Genomic DNA, 19195 nt, shown 5'->3' on the forward strand with positions numbered 1-19195 from the left:
ACTACCCATACAAGTTGCTGTGGGTTTTCTCCTTGGGACAATAAAAGCTATAGTTCCTGAATTTGTCAAAGCTGATTTCTAGGTTTCCACTCTTATGTATGCTAGCAGGTACGAACTTAAAATTCTGAGTCAAGAATTTGTCGTAACAGTACCCTTATTTATACTCTTACAGGAATTCCTTTTAAAGAAAGAAAAATAAAAGTGCATTAAAATTTTTCTCTGTACAATAATTATAGAATTATGCAAAAGCTTCCTTCTAATAGCTGAAAATCTTTAGTCACCATGCACATACATATATACATATTCCATCGTGCACGTGTTCATACACACACAAACGCATTGACATATAGCCATTCCTTGCTCATTAACACCTCTTCCAGAAATGCTTTTAATGGGAGTGAGAGTTTGGGGAATTCAAAGGTATTAGAAGCAGAGAATTTTATGCAAGATAACAAATTCAGTTTGTCTGAGAAATAGCTGTGGAAGAATTTAAAACACCCTATTATAGCCCCATTTACACAGGATCGGAGCACAGGGAGAGAAAGGAGGTGAAGGGAGACCAGGTGGTTATACAGAGTAGGCTTTCAATGTTGATAGCACGTTTATTCAGGATAGGCAGCCACAGGGAAGCTGATTCCCATCCCAAAGAGAAACCCTAATTGATAAAATTTCCTTACAAAGTGAGCAGCTACCAAAAACAGCTTATCATCATCATCAAGGTTGGCAGGGGTGCATGTAGCATATTTGATAACTGGAGCAGAGCATTTTTGAACCTCTCTCCTCTAAGTGAACAAAATAGTAATCATGCATTAATCAGTAATTGTCATTGTTTTCTCGATTCATTGTTCATTTTAAACAACTGTCAATATAAAAGAATATATTTTATTTTTGATTATATTTCTCTAACTCAGTAAAATATTTTATGCATGAGCTAAAATTTGCACTTATCAAACAAAAATATTCCACCTCATTGTTCACTCTCTGTTGCACTCTTTTAAATATTAAAGAAAAATAAAAACTCCAGGTGAGCACCTAGAAAGACAGAATTGAAATAACCACAGGTCTGTTTACTCATTTTTACAGCTCTGTTTAAATGCAGGAATATGTGGTCCTACCTGGGTTGGAAACACAGCCTGTACCCTTAGCCAGCATTGTTACAATTGCCAGCACATGGTGATAATAAAAACCTGACTGAATTTTACTTGGCTTTGTTATTCTTTTTCAAGCCTCTGCAGACAGTCTACCTCATCATCACCTGTACTAATGACGAGAGTGAACGGAAGATTGGATTCTCGATAAAATTGTTTTAGCAAAATAGAAGACAAACTCAGGAAATCAATCCAGAATTCAGAAGGGAACGACAAAAAGATTAAAATAACGCAATGAAATATATTGAAGGTGGAGGAAAAAACTCAGAAAATCCAACTTACGATAGGCAATAGGCATCCCAGGAAAAAAAGAAAAAAGGATTTTTAAGAAATAACAAAATCAATAATAAATATAATTTTAAAATATATATTTAAGTCAAAGAAAGACCACAATATCTTTTAAAGGCATTTGGCAAAACTGAGATGTAAATGATGCAAAGAGACACTGTTGAAACATATCCTCATTATGACCCAAATTTCACAAATTAGAAGGGCGGGGAACCCCTCTGCTACCATACAGGAAAGTGGATCACCTACAAAAGAACAAAAATCAAATTGGATTTAGATACCTCCTTTCCAATACTAATGCCAGAAGACAAACACGCCCTATCTATAGATTTTAAGAAAGAACCAACAAGAAATTTAACCCCAGGTTTACTTATCCATCCTTGGTTTTGTTCATGTGAAGAGCTTTAAAGACATTTTCAGACTTTCAAGTGGTCGAAAAAATACATCACCCATGCACCCTTTCTAAAAATAGCCATTCAATATTGTGTTCCAAACCACAAAGGAATGAGTAAAATTAGAAACAGAGCAAGAAGGAAAGTGATTGTTAATGATAACAAAATGCGAATTGGTAGGAGAGAGGAAGGGAAAATAAAGCAAGGCCAAATTTTCAACTAACCGACTTCCAACTATTTGCTGCACTCTTCACACTGAATATTAAAGAAAAACAGTCCAAATGTTTTCTAATCTCAAGCATAACTAGCAAAAATATATATAGTACATTTAACTTCCAAATCATGGAGGCAAGCAAAAACACTTTGGCTTCAAAAGATAAGCCCATAAGTAAGAATGGAAGGGTAGGATGGAATAGCAAATAAATATGAAAAAGCCACAAAACAGTGTGATGGTAGCCTGGGTGAATCAGATAAGATGATTGATGCAAACAGATGAAGCTTGCTATTAAACGGTAAATACCTCCAAACAAAAAAAAATCCGTACATAAGTAACCTAGGTGTCAAGCAAGATCACACTCCTATGAGATTTAACAAACAAACAAACAAATGTTCTTCTATAGTGTGAAGTTGTGTTTGAAGCCCAGAGAAGTTTGAAACCCAGAGAAGATCATGTTCTTAAATGTAATCTATTTTTGTGGTAGGTTCTTGTAAGTAGGATCTTTTGGTGAGTTTTATCTTAAGATATGACCCAAGTCATTTGGGGTGGGTTTTAATCCTCTTACTGGAGTCCTTTAAAAGAGAAGCTGAGAGAGAAAAGCCAGAAAAGCTAAGCAAGAAAAGTTGAGAGAGGAAGCCATTGAAGCCAGAAGCTGGAAGAAACAAAACCCAGAAGAGAAGGGAGAGAAGGACCAGCAGATACCATGTGGCAGAGGAGCTGAGGTTGACCAGTAGACAGTCTTCAAGGAAAAAGCATCACCTGTCGATGCCTTGACTTGGACATTTTCATGTCTTCAGGATCGCAAGCTGGTAAGTCAGTAAATCCCCATTGTAAAAGCCAACCCATTGCTGGTATATTGTATTTTGGCAACTTTAGCAAATTAAAACACACACGTTATATTAGCCCTTTTATATATATAAAATCAATGCTCTGAGGCAGTATGTTCCTATGGCTATTGCTGGGCTCAGGGTCTTAATTCCTGAACTCTAAATCTCATTTGCATCTAGCCTCCTACCACTCTAGCTCTTGCTGCTTCCCCTTCTACTTGACAGGCAGTGGTGTGTGTTGCAGGCATCACAGAAGCTCTGGGACCATAACAAGGTGCTACTATATTACCCTGTTGCATAGGATTATTTCGGTCTCAAAATTCCATATTATCTCCAGGTCTCTCATATTTCTAAGGACGCTTCACCAGTTGCTTTCAGAAAACTCAGTAACTTTTCATTCATCAAACAGGGGAGTTTATCTAGCTTTTGAATCACAAATAGGCTTCTACCTGACCCGTGCTCATCCAAAGTCTTATCATATCACTACTCAAACAATCCTCTTATTCCGAGTCTCACCTTAAAGCAGCCCAGAAAAATGGACTTTGACATTTCAATATTCGTTTGCCCTCTTCTTTAAGCTTATGTAAATGCAAGGGAACTAGAGATTTCATTTTCCCATGGATATAAATAATTCTACCACCTGTTCCCATACTACTCTCTCCCAGCACCTCAAGACAGATGTTGTTTCAGTCCATTTGAATTTTAAATTATGCTATTTACCTGTTTTACAAAAACGCTGCTTACATAAGAAGCATTTAAAATAAAATCGGGTAAATGACTCAAAATAAAGAGTGTGCAAAGACTTAGGGGAATGCAAACAGAAAGAAAGCAGAAAGAGAGTACCTCAACCCCCTAAAAGAAATAAATTCAAGGGAAAATATTAAACGACCTAGAAATTCATTATTTTATCATGCTAACGGGCAAAGTTCTTTTAAAATGTGCAATAGTCCTTAAATTTTATATGGTAGATAATAAAATCACATAAATGGAGTTAAACTGTTAAAAAATAAGAGCTTTACAAGAACACAAATAAGGGGAAGACCAATATGTCTCCCATGCTTCTCTCTGGTTTTAAGAAATTTTTTTTTAAAGTATCTTATATTGTTTTCCAATGCACAAAGGGATGAATCGGAATCAAAACAGAGCAAAAGTGAAAGTGACTGTTAACCATAACAACCCGGGAAGTGAGAGGGGAGAGGAGAGGGAAAGCACAGAAACTTGGAAAACAGAATTAAGAATGATATTTCTATCAAAAAAGAAAATCCATATTCTTTTAATCATCCGTGAAGCATTACGGGGAGGCCTCATTTAATTTTTATAAAGATAGAAAGCATACAATGTTGTAAAACTTATAATGCAATAAAAGTAGAAACTAATATAGTTCTAATAAAAATTCTAATAAAATCCTCTTTTGAATTTATCAAAATGGTTTTCCAGTATATCTAGAAGGATAAACAATTGACACAACTCAAAAAATTATTTTATAAGACTATTAATGACAGACACATACTGCACTTGATACATAAATATACTATGGAAAAGAAATAACTAGAGTTGCACTGTCATTAATATAGAATATAGAGAATAAAGCACAGACCCTCAAAAATTAAGTGTGTATATTAAAAGTGTATGTATAAAAGTGTCATTTACCATCAGAGAGCACGGGATGGATTTATTATTCAATAAAGTATCATAAAGAATTGAGTCACTGTTTCACATTTCGAAATATATTCCTGAAGGATTATAACATTAAATTTAGAGAGTAGAAGAAATTATATGGGGGAATATATGATCTCGCAATTGGTTTTAGAAAATATTAGAAATAGGATAGAATGGTATTAAATTTTTAAATTTCTGTTTAACTCAAACTTTCAGAAGCAAAAACAACAGGTCTGGCTCAAAAGCACATGAAGAGTTGCTCATTTTCATTGCCTATAAGGGAAATGCAGATCAAGACTACAATGAGATACCACCTCACACCTATAAGAATGGCTGATATTAAACAAACAGGAAACTATAAATGTTGGAGAGGATGTGGAGAAACTGGGACCCTTATGCACTGCTGGTGGGAATGTATAATGGTGCAGCCACTGTGGAAGAGTATTTGGCAGCTCCTCAGGAAACTAAATATCTAGTTGCCCTATGACCCAGCAATGGCACTACTTGATATATACCCAGAAGAGCTGAAAGCAATGACACAAGCAGACATTTTCACATCGATGTTCACAGTAGCATTGCTCACAATCGCCAAAAGATGGAAACAAACCGAATGCCAGCAGACGAGTGGATCAACAAAACGTGGTATATACATACGATGGACTATTTTGCAGCAGTAAGACAAAATGACATCCTGAAGCCCATGACAAGAAGGATGAGCCTTGAGGACATAATGCTGAGTGAAATTAGCCAGACACAAAAGGATAGACACTGTATGATTCTACTTTTATGACCAGCATGAATGTATAATCAGAGGCTTATAATACAGAATATAGGGGATTTAGAGATACACGGAAGCTAGAGATGGGTGAACCATTAGTTAATGAGGTTGACCTCCAATGTAAGGGAATAGATAGGAGTGAAGGTGATTCTCTAGTGGGTCTAAAAGTAATATTACCATATCGAAGATGAACAAGATTGAAAGGGAGTGTATAGACCTATGTGTCCCACTGATTGCCACTAGAAATATGAATTAGTTCTTGCAAGCATTACTTCAAAGATATGATTCTTGTACAAAGAGTGTTTAAGTCCATGGTACAGGGGGAAAACTGCTATTGCGGGCTATGAGCTATGTTCAAAAGGAAACTATCAGCAGTACCACAGCAACAGCAGAGGTAAATAATGGGGGGAGGGACAAGAGTTAAGAGGAAGTTTACATTTCCTATTTGGCTAGGGTGTGGTTATTGGTTTTCTTTCTCTTGAGAACAATGCAATTATCTAAAACTGAGAATGTTGATGGACTGTGGACTTTGGGCTTTCTACGTGATGCTGGATGAATGCAGGTGGCTGAAGGATGCACTGATGGAGAAGCAGTTTGGCAAACGATGGTGTATACTTATGAATGAAGGCTGTGCTGCTACAAAAAGGAACAAAGTTCTTAGGTATGCAACGACGTGAATGAACATGTGGGACACTTGGTGAGACAAAATAAGCCAGAAACAAAAGAACAAGAATGGTATGGTCACCTTTACAAAATGCTTATAAGAAAACAGGGGCCTAGACTGTAAGCTTTTAGAGCAGGCATTTTAAGCCCAGAGTGGTGATCATTATTTCTGGGTTTTGAGAGGCTGTTTTATATATACAATGTTATATTTAGAGATAAGAATGGAGCCGAACAGGTTGGGGTTAAAGTAATTCAGAACACAGGAGTAAGGAAGACAGTGTCTATATTTTAGAACCACGCATACTCTTTCAGACCAATGGAAGAAAGGTTTATTTCATCTGGAACTGAAATTTCCTGTAGTGCATAATCTAATTCAACCTATCTGTATAACTCATTTGAACAACTGAACCACAGAGAGCACAGAATCAGAAAGAGGTCCTTTAAACCTGTGTAGATTATTGTAATGCCTGGATATATCCTAGAGTATATTAAGCAGATAATCAAAAAGTATTGGCAAAGTCCCCTGAGGGATGGTAGAAAGAATATGGAACTATTAAATCTTACCATCAGGGAATCATTTGATACTGTGTCAAACTTTTGGGACACCTAAATCAATAGGCCATGCCCTCAATCATGAGGCTTACTCTTCTGAAACTTATGTAGGTAGCACAGAAGCTTAGACTACCTATAGGCATGCCTAAGAGTTACTTCTGAAGGACCTTTTTTGTTCCTCACATGTGGCCTCAGTCTCTCCCTAAGCCCAACTCTGCATGTGAAATCATTGCCCTCCTCCCTACATGAGACATGACATCCAGGGGTGAAAGTCTCCCTGGCGACGGGAGAGATGACGCCCAGGGATGAATCCAGACCTGGCACCATGGGATTAACAATTCCCTCCTGACCAAAAGGGGGATAAGAAGTGTAATTAATAAAGTGTCAGCGGCAGAGAGAGTTCAGAGTCTAGAGGCTACTCTGGAGGTTGCTCTTACGCAAACTTCAGTTAGATCTTGCTACCTATCATAACCTGCCGACCCCCAACCAGGACCATTCCAGCCAATCCTAAAGAATACCTAGGGCAATACATAAGATTCCACAAGGGTTCCATGCACTAGGGTAATTTTCCAGAAGCCTACAACCTCCAGATGGGTCCCTGATCCAGATAAATCCTGAAACCTAGCCCAGCCTCTCCAGAACATCAGATTGTTCCATCTCCCCACCCTATATTAGGGACAGACTCTTCCAATATGAAAAATTCAGAATTGCCATAGCCCAAACACTCCTACAGAGAGGGATAGAAAGATCAAAGGTGGTAGTAGAGTTATACAGAGAAGATAGGATTTAACAAGCGAATATGAATGCTGAATCAGTAAATTGATATCTCTTTTTAGTCCCCAGTGTCTTAGGGCAGCTAGAAATAAAAACCTAAAATGGTGGGAGTGGAACCCATGTCAAACTCTGAAATATGTTCTACAATAATTGTGCTGCTGTGCTTTCAAATTTATTGCTTTTTTGTATTTATGTTATTTTTCACAAAAAAAAAGGAAGGAAAAAAAGTCGATTGTGATGATAAAAAAGTATTTAAGCCCTCCAGCCTCCTATATTTTGGAGTAGCTAGAAGGAAAAATGTGAGAGGGTCATATGGTGGCCCACGACAGACTCTGGAATCTGTCCTGTAACTACTTGTTGAAGAATGCTTTGAAACTGTTGCTTTTTAATTTCTTTGCTTTGTGTATATGTTATACTAGACAATCAAAAAAAAAATTTTTAAATGGGTAAATGATAAACCACGTACAAATATGACACAAGGAGTTAATGTCCTTAACATTCAAGTGTGTCTTTTTTTTGAATAGGTAAAAATTACCCACGTGGATGGGGATCCTTAAAGGACGTTAAGAAGCAGACAATAAGGGCAAAAATAGAAGTAACCAGTGGACACATCAAAGCATTCAGCTCCATTGCTGGTCAAAGTAATATGAATTGAAGCTGCAATCAGTTATCGTAACTGCTCTCAAATTGGCCAAGTTTTTTGTTCTGGTCTATTTTAAGGTAAATTCTAGCGTTGGCATAGTTGATGGGAAATGTGTGTTCTCTTAACACTGCTGTGGGAGTGTAGATTGTAGGAACTTTCTACGGCTTTTATGATAGAAGTATTGAAAGCCTTAAAAGTTTTTTGTACATTTGGACCCAATAATCCCACATTTAAATACAAGTAATTAAATGGAAAAGAGGAAAATCAGAAGCAGTCTAAGTAGCTAAAAACAGTATTGCTTAAATAAATGATGACAGTAAAATTCATAGTACAGAGTGCTATTAATGGCAAAAAATGTTCAGGGTCATTTTACATTGAAAAAAATATCTAAAGAATGATTCAATTTTGCTAAAAATACAGTGGTGCGCCAAGGGCAAGATGGCGGGAAGGGTTCTCCTTAGTTAGTGGATGGTTAGTTGTATGTGCTGTATGGCCCATTCTGTCTTTCTTTTGAGGCACCAGTAAACAAGGGCTGAATATACACTAATTCCTCAAATTGCAAAGATTACATCCTTGAAGAAAAATATCTGATCGTCAAGAATTTAACACTTATAGAAAGTTCCAAAGCAAAACAAATGCATTAAATCACTAAAATCCTGCTACATGGTGTTAAAAACCTGAATCAGTCTTTGAACTCTTCAGGGAAATCTGCCTGCTCCACTGGAATGTGCAAAGGCAGAACCTCTCCTGCATTTTCTGTAACGCACAGTATTTCTGCTTTAAATTTTGCCAACACCCCCCTCTGTTTTTTTCTATCTTGCTGTTTAATCTTTTGTGCTTGCATTCTCCCAGACCTGGTTTTGCAAGTCTCAGCAAAAGGCATATGCCTAAGTGGAAACTTACTCAGTTCGTCCAAAGGATAGAAACTCAACCCTACCTCACACTCTTGCCCGCATGGTTTCCAGGATACAAGAACTTTTGTGACGTCATCTTGTTTAGGAACCAGAAGGAAAGTGCACACATGCAAAAATGCAATAGATCTTAAAGTCTCGTCTCCTCTCAATCCCCAAACAATCTCACCTTTCCACAATTACCTAACCATAGTATAATATTTAGAGTATAAACAGTACATTCTAAACTTCTCTTAAAAATCTTTCTAAGATATCATCATTTACATTACATATAACCGTGAATTGACTACTCCTAAAAAAGATAAAAACAAGCAGAATGCTCTGAGGGAAAAATACTTTATCTTTCACTATAGCATGTGCATTGGTTCTTACCTTTGAATATGGTCTTGAAATTCCCTCTGAAGTACTGCAGAGAGAATCAGAAACACCTGGGAACAGGTCTTGTATCCACTAATGAGTGACTTCCGCTAGTCATTGCCCTCTCTGGCCCAGGTTTACCTCTTAGGGATAACAAAGGGTTAGATCAGACACTGAATCTAGGGCCCTTTACAGTGTAAAGAATCAAAGCATCTCTGAATTCATCTTTAAAAAATTAAGCCTTGCTGTGAGGAATTGCTGACTAGTTCCCACAGCACAGCTTCTCCTTATATATAACTCATTCCAAACTGGAAATAGCTCTTCTCTCAGGCTCATAAAGAACTCGGATTAAAGCAGACTTGCGCTGCCTCAGAAACAGTGGTTAAAACGTAGGATCTTCAATGAATCTCCTATAGAAACGAAAGATCCATGTGATGTCAACCAGAATTAAGCAAACGAAGTAATTAAAACTCCTCGGAAAGAGCTAATAATGTATGCCCAGGCATTCACTCTGTAGTCTAACAAACTCTTCCTCCTGGACATGTTAAAGAAACATTTGGAATATATCAGTACAAACTTTCAGACAGAATATTCTACCACTCCATTCCCAGTTCTATTCTTCCATTCACAAAGCTTTCTAGACCACCTGAAATCTGATTGCCTCTTTCTTCCTGGTAAATTCAGTAAGAAATGGCTGATTGACTAGATCTGAGACTCTAGCTTTAGACAGGATTGTTGGGAGCTGATCTTGCTGTGCAGATTGGACTCAACCAGAGAGTCCTTAGGCCAGCCCAAAGAATTGCTGGCACATTTCCAGGCAATTAGTGACTGGGCTTAAGGACCAAACATCCGAGCAACTTGATTGGAGCCATTTTTTGCGAGTGTGATCGCCCTTGGTTGATTAATGAATGAATGTGCCATGATTTTGCCTCTTTGAGGATGCAGCTGTGAAGAAAGACAGCATCTGAGCACATCCTGTTTTAGCAAAGACCTTTCCTTTCCCTTCAACTGCCTCTCCAGCTCGGTCCTAAAACGGCACCTCCGGTGAGGAGCCTGATGCCTAATCTCCAAGATCATTAAAGAAGATTGAAGGACTCCATTTTAACTCTTATTTTGCTTAATGTTACCCAAATTGGGAGCATCTGAAAAGTACGCTTCTCAAAAGGGCAACTCTGTTTCTAAAAATGTCCATTTAACAAGATACAGTTTTCTTTGGCTGCTCCTTCAAAACCCCCTTCCCGGATCTCTTACCTGCAGCCTCCTGCTTCTGGATGTTTTATAAATAAGTGGCCTCCTAGTTGAGGTATTGGGGAGAGTATCTCCTGAGTCACTGTGTATTCAATTTTAGTTAAATATACTAAATTAGATAGTTCAAATTAAGATGAGAGTGTGTTTAAAGTCGTACACCCACCAAGAGGCTGTGTTTCCAACACAGGGCAGATTTAGCTACAGATGTGAAGAAAATTATACGTGCTCTCATTGGGAAGATTTATAACATAAAATGAGTAAATGCAGCCCTAGGCTTGAAAGGACTCTGTTCATATTAATCAATGACCATTTTTTAAAAGATCATAAAGAAGAGACAATCCTTAGATACTACCTATGGCTGACCAGGCAGATCCTTTTTGCCATAAAATAGTAGATGCTCACCAAATAATTGCTTGTTTCTCGTGGCCCAAAGTTTATTGAATTTATGCAATTGAAGTCTTTTGAACTTTTAAAAAAAAGAACACTGTGACCATCTTGAGATTGCAGCACTCAGCTGAGAGGCAGTCATCCAGAGCTGAATTTAATAAATAAAAAAGAAAGTACCAGCAGAACTGAGATGTTACTGTTTCTTTTAACAATGTTGTGATATGCCAAAGTGGCTTAGATAATATCTATGAAATACAGAATTCCCATTCATATCTTGAATTTCATGCATGCTTCATCACATCACATTCTAAATCTGACTCAGTGAATGTGTGATTCTCAAATTCCACGAAAGCAGGAAAAAAATGTAGAATAAAGCAAAACATTCTTCAGTCTTTTTAGAGAGAAACATTCAGAGTGAATCATTCTTATTACTAATGTTTTGCCCTGCTCCACAAAGCTGGAAATGGTGGCCATATAACCCACAAGATGGATATGAATGGAAGCTGTGAAATTTTCAAAGCAGCTGTAAAATACAAAACAAAATTAAATATGATTTTCAAAATACAAAAATTCCACTTTGTCAAAATTTCTGCTGTGCTTCCTGGTCTTTTGTCTGTCATTGCTTCCCTTTCAGTACTTTTTAAACCTAGCATTCACCAATTAACAATAGGTCACCTAAAGCCAAGAGCTGCAAAAGGAAACAAGTAAGGAAAAATGAAGATTAGGAGGAAATACAAAGGGAATGAAAAAGAACTTAAACAAATGCATCATTTCATTTTTTGATATAAAACTCAAACCTAAATTTGTTCTTAAAAATGCGATGACTGACTACAAGGAAAAAACAAATATTTGTTACAAGTAAATACTTGGAATTTTTGTAAAAGAAAACATTAGTCTATAGGGCAGGCCACGGTGGCTCAGGGGCAGAGTTCTCACCTGCCATGCTGGAGACCCAGGTTCGATTCCTGGTGCCTGCCCATGCAAAAAAATAAAATACAGTATTAGTCTATAATAGCAGTTCTCAAAGTGTGGTCCATGAATTAACAGTATTAGCAGCACCGAGGAACCTAATAGAAAGGCAAATTCCCAGCCCCCACCCCTAACCCCCCCCCCCCAGACCATTGAATTAGAAACCTCTGGGGATGGGCCAGCAATCAGGGTTTTTGGTTTTGTTGTTGTTTTTTCTGCATGGGCAGGCACTGGGAACCGAACCTGGGTCTCTGGCATGACAGGCGAGAACTCTGCCACTGAGCCACCATTGCACGCCCGCGATTGGTGTTTTAACAAAACTTCCAAGTGCTCACAGTGCACACCACAGTGTGGCAATCCCTTCTCTATAGGAAATACCTGAACTTTTCCAATGAATAATGAAATGTTTCCTAGATCCTACATGTGCTCAACAAAATGCCAAATAGTGACTCCATGTACAGCATTAGAGGACTAGGTTTGTGTGGAAGACAGTAGACAGTATTTCATTTGTTCATCAGTGGTGTTCAGTGAATTCCACTTTGGACATTGAGTTCTTGAATAAGCTCTCTGGCCAAAAATAACCAGAGCTGTAGTAAAATGGCTCATACTCATCAAGCATGTGCTAAAAACCAGGGATAGTTCTAAGTGTTTTCCATTTATTAAATCACTGAATCGTCACAACCACCATCACAATTCCCATTTTACAATTAAGGAAACTGAAACAGAGAAAGGACAATTTGCATTCAGTTCCACGGCTTGTGAAGTGGGTGGCGGCTTTCCCTGGAATATATTTATATATTTAAACTTCAGATTTTGAAATAATTTCAGACTTAACAGGAGAGTTGCAAACATAATACATAAATAATACAGAAAACTCTAATATACCCCCACTCAGATACCGGATTTGCTAACTTTTAACATTTTGCTCCGTTTGTTATATTATTCTATCTTATCATCTATCTATTCATCTATATCTAGTTTTCTAAACCCTTGAGAGGAGGTTGTATATATCGTGCTCCTTTACCACTTAAAACTTGCATTTATTTTCAGGGATATATTTTCTTGCCACCAAGTGATAAGAAAATACAATACACACAAAACACTCAAAACTGCTAGTCCCTAATTTTCAATATATAACAAAGTCAGTTACAATATTGCTGAAGTGTAATTAGAGAACACTAATGAAAATAACATTAGCACAAACCAGAGAAAGAAGACTGGAGCTAGTAAACACAATACTTTTATTATTTTTCACTGGCATGCTAAACCTGTGAGCCCAGAGACCTAACTTCTGCCCTAGGGAGAAAATCGGCCTTCCCATACACTCCTCCAGGTTCATTTTCAGAAAAGGCCCAAGAAAACCATGAGCCTTTTCTGCCACTGTAGGGCCAGTAGAAAGGAGAGCATGCCATCCCCAACCCCTGAGGTGGCACGGAACACTTCTGCAAATTCCCCAACCAATTGGAGACTCATCTCTGTACTTTTTTATTTTTTTCCCTTTGAGGATAAAGTCATTTAAATTTTGCAGTTTCCCACCCACATACTTACACCTTATGTTTAGTAAGTTGCCTTACATTTGGTATCAAACTAATGAATCCACAAAACAACTTTTTTTTTCTTTTTCAAGTCATCACACAAATATTCAGTGATAAAACATAATAGGAAATTAATCTGGTTTCTTCACAAACTCCCTTAGTGCTAGTCCCTGTAGCCACTTTAATAACTAATTATTAAAGACATATAATAGGCATTTTTCTGAGTAACTGTTATCTAAATATCACTAACACTCTACTTATTCACTTCCCTGCTAGCAAAGACTTGCATCACAACTGAATTCATTAAGCTTTTCTAGCAGTAGATTTGTGTATTTATCTGTGTGCATGGATATTATATATAACCTGAATAAAGATGTTCTGTAATCCATTCAGGATTTTTTTTTAAAATTAATGTTTTTAAGACTGAAAGACATGTTTCAAAAAGAACACCATTTAGGAGAGTATTTTCTAACTAATACCATATAATTTTGATATTAGGCAAATAAGAAAGAATGTAAATTCAGCCTGATTGTAGATTTATTCTTGAATTGTAATAGCAATGGAATGATAGAAAAATCAACTCCCACAAAAGACAACTAAAACCCAATAGTGCAGTAGGAATGAATTACTTGTTTTAAGGCTTTGTAAATATGATACTTTGCTACTTAGAGTGAAACCTAGTCTTGAATAATCTAAACACCTTGATGAAACATTTTTAGAATTCAAAAGCCCAAAGAAATTACTTGAGTGCAAAAAGAAATTCTATTTTTTGTCAAGCTTCCAGACACAGGGGAAAAAAAAAACAACACAAAACACCTGAATGCCAAATAACATTTTCTAAACTTCCTAGCTGTGGCATGCTGTAGAGGGAAAAATTACTGAAGGATAAGCCATTTCACAGGGATTTCTGAAAATGATCCTCAGATGAGCCCTTAAAATCCACAGGTCGATAAACTAGAAAGACTTGTTCAAATAGTAAATCATTTCTCATAAAGATGATTAGATAACCTGTCAATCCAATTCACCTGTTACAAGATATTTGCTTAAACTCAATTAGCTCTTAGTGAATGTTTCAGTTTGCTGAAGTTGCCAAATGCAATGTATAAGAAATGGACTGGCTTTTACTAAGGGGATTTATTAAGTTACAAATTACAATTTTAAGGCCATACCTTGACTCTGAAGAAAGGCAGCTGGCATCTTGGTTCCTCCGCCACATGGGAGGGCACATGGTGACGTCTGCTGCTCCTTCTCTCCAAACTGGCTCTGCGCTTCTGTGTGGCCTTGCTTATTCCTCCCAGGGCATTTCTGTCTCTGAGCTCACTCAAAATGTCTCTCGTCATTTCTCGTATCTCTTTAAACATCTCTGGCTCCCTCTCATAAAAGGCTCCAGGAAAGGATTAAGACTCACCTTGAATGGGTGGTTTACATCCCCATGGAAACAACCTAATCCAAAGGTCCCGCCTATAATAGGTCTGAACCCGCAAGATGAGATGAAAAGACCATGCTTTTTCTGGGGTACATAATAGGTTCAAACCAGCACACTGAGTCACTCGCTAATGAAACTATGGAAAGACTCCAAGGGGAGAAAAAAAGATTATTTCATTTTTCTTTAAAGCAATGATTATTGAGCACTTACTAGTCATGAGACACTGTTCTAAGTGCCCAGGATTTGATAGTGAATCAAAAAGACCACAATCTCTGGTAGGAGAAATAGGCAATAAACAAGATAAACAACAAAGAGGAGAACTCTAAGAAAAAAGCAAGAAAAGGGTCTAGTGAAAAGTGGGGGCCAATTGTGTGTGTGTGTGTGTGTGTGTGTGTATGTGTGTGTGTGTAGTGGACGGAGGTACAATCATTCCAGGGCGAGGGAACAGCAAGTACGAAGGCTCAAAGGCAGGAGTGTTTTGAAGTGTTAGGAAAGACTGAAGCTCATGTGGCTAGAGTGAGGGAGGGAAAGCGCAGCATGAGGTAAGGACAGAGAGGTAAAAAAGGGACACACCATCTAGAGTCCTATTACAGGTCATCGTAGGGACTCTGACTGTTATTTTGAATGAAATGCGGAACCGTTGTAGGAGGTTGAGCAAAGGCAAGTGATGCTCTAACTTAGGTTTCCAAATATTTATTCACAGATTCCTGAAGAAAACAGACACATGACAAGCAGCTACACCACCAAAAATATATATGCAATCATTGATAGATACATAGTTAACTAATATATTCTGAGTGCTTACTAGGTGTCAGGCCTTTCAAATATATTATTTCACAAATGTGCAGTCAACCTATCCCATGCTTTAATGGAAGGATAAGAAGTTTGTAGAATTTAAGCAATGAGTCCAATCTCATGCAGCCAGAATATGAATGAATTCCAGCTCTGAACATTGTGCTGTCTGACCCCCTTCAAGCTCCAGGAGAACACAACCGAGGGACAGATTGGCTCCATCTAGAAAGTTGAAGGAAGCTCCACAGAGAAGAAATTCAACTGTTAACTGCTATTAAGCAGAATTGCGACTTGAAGAATAAGTAATTTTCCTGGGAGAGAGTGAGAGCAAAATCATTTCAAGCAAAGGAAAGCATGGTATGTTCAGGAAGCTGTTTTGTGTGACTGCAGCTTGGAAGGCCACCACTGAAGCTTGGTATGATATGGCAGGAAGTTTTAACAGGTACTGACCCAAGGGGAATGTTTTCCTCTTTTCTGAGGTGAATCTTTTTTCCCTATGAATAATCTATAGTAAGAATAATCCCACTAAAAAATGTTTACTTGTAGGCAATAACTATGTGTATAATTATATATTCACTATCAGTTCACTGGGGATTGAATGATGTCCCCACAGCAGGCATGCTCAGGTCGCAATCCTTGGTCCTGTGGGTGTGAACCCATGTGTAAATAGGACCTTTGCAGATGCTGTTAGCTCAGGTGTGCCCACATGGAATGAGGGTGGCCCTTAATCCAACAAGCAAAGGAAATGGGACATGGTAGAGGAAGCCACAAGGAGGAGCAGAAAGTCAACAGAACCCAGAGGAGCAAGGAGAAGATGTTTCCCTGTGCGTTGCCACATAATGGGAGGGCCAAGGAACCCCAAAGATTGCTGGCCAGTTAGAAGATACAGGCCCCGGAGAGGAAGCAAGCTTTCTAGCCTCCAAAACCATGAGCCCATAAATTCCCCCCTGCTTATTGTATGATATTTGTTTCAGCAGCCAGGAAACAAAAATACTGTTTTGGTCCATAAACAACAAGTTCTCTTAGGGCAGGAATCTGCTGTCTTCTTTACTTTTGTTTCCAAGCTCTTAACTCCATGCCTGCAGTGAATGTCCAAGAACTACTTGTTGAAAGAAAGTATGAATGTTTATGATATTTAGGAAGACTGGATTACATGTGTTCTTAGTAGCGATATATCCTCCTCTTTTGCAAATTCAGGTGGAGACGTGAATGTGAAAGGTAGTAACACTGAGCCATGAGCTCTGTCCTTCCACCCTGTGAGGAAAATGCGGCATTCATCAGCTCGCAGATGGCAAATCCCCTCGGCCTAGATGTCAGTGATTCAGTAGACACCTCTTTACAACTCTTGGAGCAGACTTCCCGCAGGTCCCATAAACTTCTTATCTAAGAAGGAAGAATCAACTCAACCAGAAACTGAACAGACTTTGTTAAGTTATCAATCCCTGGCTGGGGGAAAGTGGGTGGGACATGCCCCCATGGCCATGTCTTGCTTATCTGCAGTAGCACCAATGATGATGTCATGCGACAGACAATATAGGGATGAAACAAGTTCCTGTTCCCATAGATGAAGCATCTGAAAGAAAACAACCCGATTCTGGAGGAGGAAGTTATGCCCGATTAAATTTCCTAGAGTGATTGGAAAGCCCCCAGTGAGCATGTGGATAAAGTGGAACCACTGAGATCACATCCATTTCGAAACTGCATCAAGACATCAAAAAGGACGTTGTCAATGTTCTCAAACAAAGTTTTAGAGGAGATTAATTGTATAGGATGGCTGAATTCTCAAGGATTGAAAAGGGATGTAGACATAGAAAACTAAGAAATTTCTATATGAGAAAGTGCAAATGGAGCTGTTCTACAAAAGCCATCTTTGGAAAAATTTTATTTGGAATATTTTTAAGTGATGCAGATTCCAGAAGAAGTATTTATTCATATAAATTAACTCGGTCGTGTTCCTGAATCCTCTCAAATTTGTAATCAAAATAGGCATTTTTATTGAAAAATGAATTAACATCGTGGCTAAGAGTAATTGGAATTTTGTCTCAAAAGTGCCACAGTACCATTCTCAACTCCACAAATTACAAAATAAGTGGCCTTTGAAAATTACTGGACCTTACAGGTCTGTCGGTTTCCTCATTTATAAAATGACATGATGATACATTCCTTGTGGTTTTCCAATATAGGTTGTATGAGTTCATGTGTTTAAGATACTTAACATATCCTTACTATGTAAGACACTCTAAATGGATGGTCATCATTATTATTATCATCATATATTTAATCAAATTTTCAAAGGACTCCATTACTCCAAAAACAAAAACAGAAGTAAGAAATGTTGATATGGAGCAGGAATTCTCAAAGTGAAATTCTCAAAATTTCAGTTTGTCTGAAAGATAAAAACTATTTCTCCAACAATACTAAAGTGATCCATTTTTCTTTGTGTTGACTCTTTTTTTTTTTCTTGCATAGGCAGGCACCGGGAATCGAACCCAGGTCTCCAGCACGGCAGGCAGGAACTCTGCCTGCTGAGCCACCATGGGCCACCCTGTGTTGACATTTGATGTTACAAAAGCAATTGCAGATAAAACTGCTGATGCCTTAGCACAACTTAGCCTAGTGTCAGCAAAGTATACTAGTATTTATTGTATCCTTTACTGCAACATACTTACAGTTCTTTTTTTTTTTAAAGCTAATTTTGCTTATGATCCTTAATGAATAACACATACGGATTTTATTTATTAAGGCTTTTTTCCCTTGAGTACACATCTTTTTAATATTCTGGGTAACTAAACAGCACATCTCAGAACTTAAAGGCACTTTTGTCAGGGGTGTTTAGGATATTAATAAATATGATTTTTTTGACATTACTAAATGAAATATGTCAGCATTTAGATGGCCTTCACAACTCAGTGAACTGGTATTTCATGAAAGATCGATGCTTGATGTTACAAAATCATGTATAGGCAACAGATCCATTCTAGTGAAAGATAAACTTACAGACTTTAATAAAACAGAGTAGACAAAGTTCATTGATACGATTTAAGATTCCACATTGTAACTAACCTTTGATAAACTACCTGTGTCAAGCTTTTGTGTAGTATTAAAGAAGAATGTACATAATTAGCTGGAAAATCCGTTAAAATGCTCCTTCCTTTTCCAGCTACATATCTGTATGAATGCAGATGTCCTTTATTTACTTCAACCAAAACAACATATGGCAACAGGTTGAATGTATAAACAGGTATGAGTATCTAGCTGTCTTCAAATTAAGTCAGACATAAAATGGATTTGCAGAAATTTAAAATAATGCCACTTTTCTCATTAGTTAGTTTTTGTTTTATAAAATATTATTTTTCTAAAAAAGGTTTATTTTAATATGTAATGGCATTGTTATTCTTTTGGTTAATTTATATTTAATAAAAATTGTTGTTATTAAAATTATTGTTTTTAATAAATTGACAACTAAAATACCTTTGAAATTTCCCAGTTTTCATTTCTAATTTGGTAAAAATTAATGCTACCACCCTCAGAAACAAAAGACCTTTAGGGTCTTCATTAACTTTAAAGATAGCTAAAGAATCTTAAGAACAAAATGTGTGATAATCATTTACCTAGAACATGGAAATTTT

The sequence above is a fragment of the Tamandua tetradactyla genome, chromosome 21 (assembly GCF_023851605.1).
Source record: "Tamandua tetradactyla isolate mTamTet1 chromosome 21, mTamTet1.pri, whole genome shotgun sequence".
Classification (NCBI taxonomy): domain Eukaryota; kingdom Metazoa; phylum Chordata; class Mammalia; order Pilosa; family Myrmecophagidae; genus Tamandua; species Tamandua tetradactyla.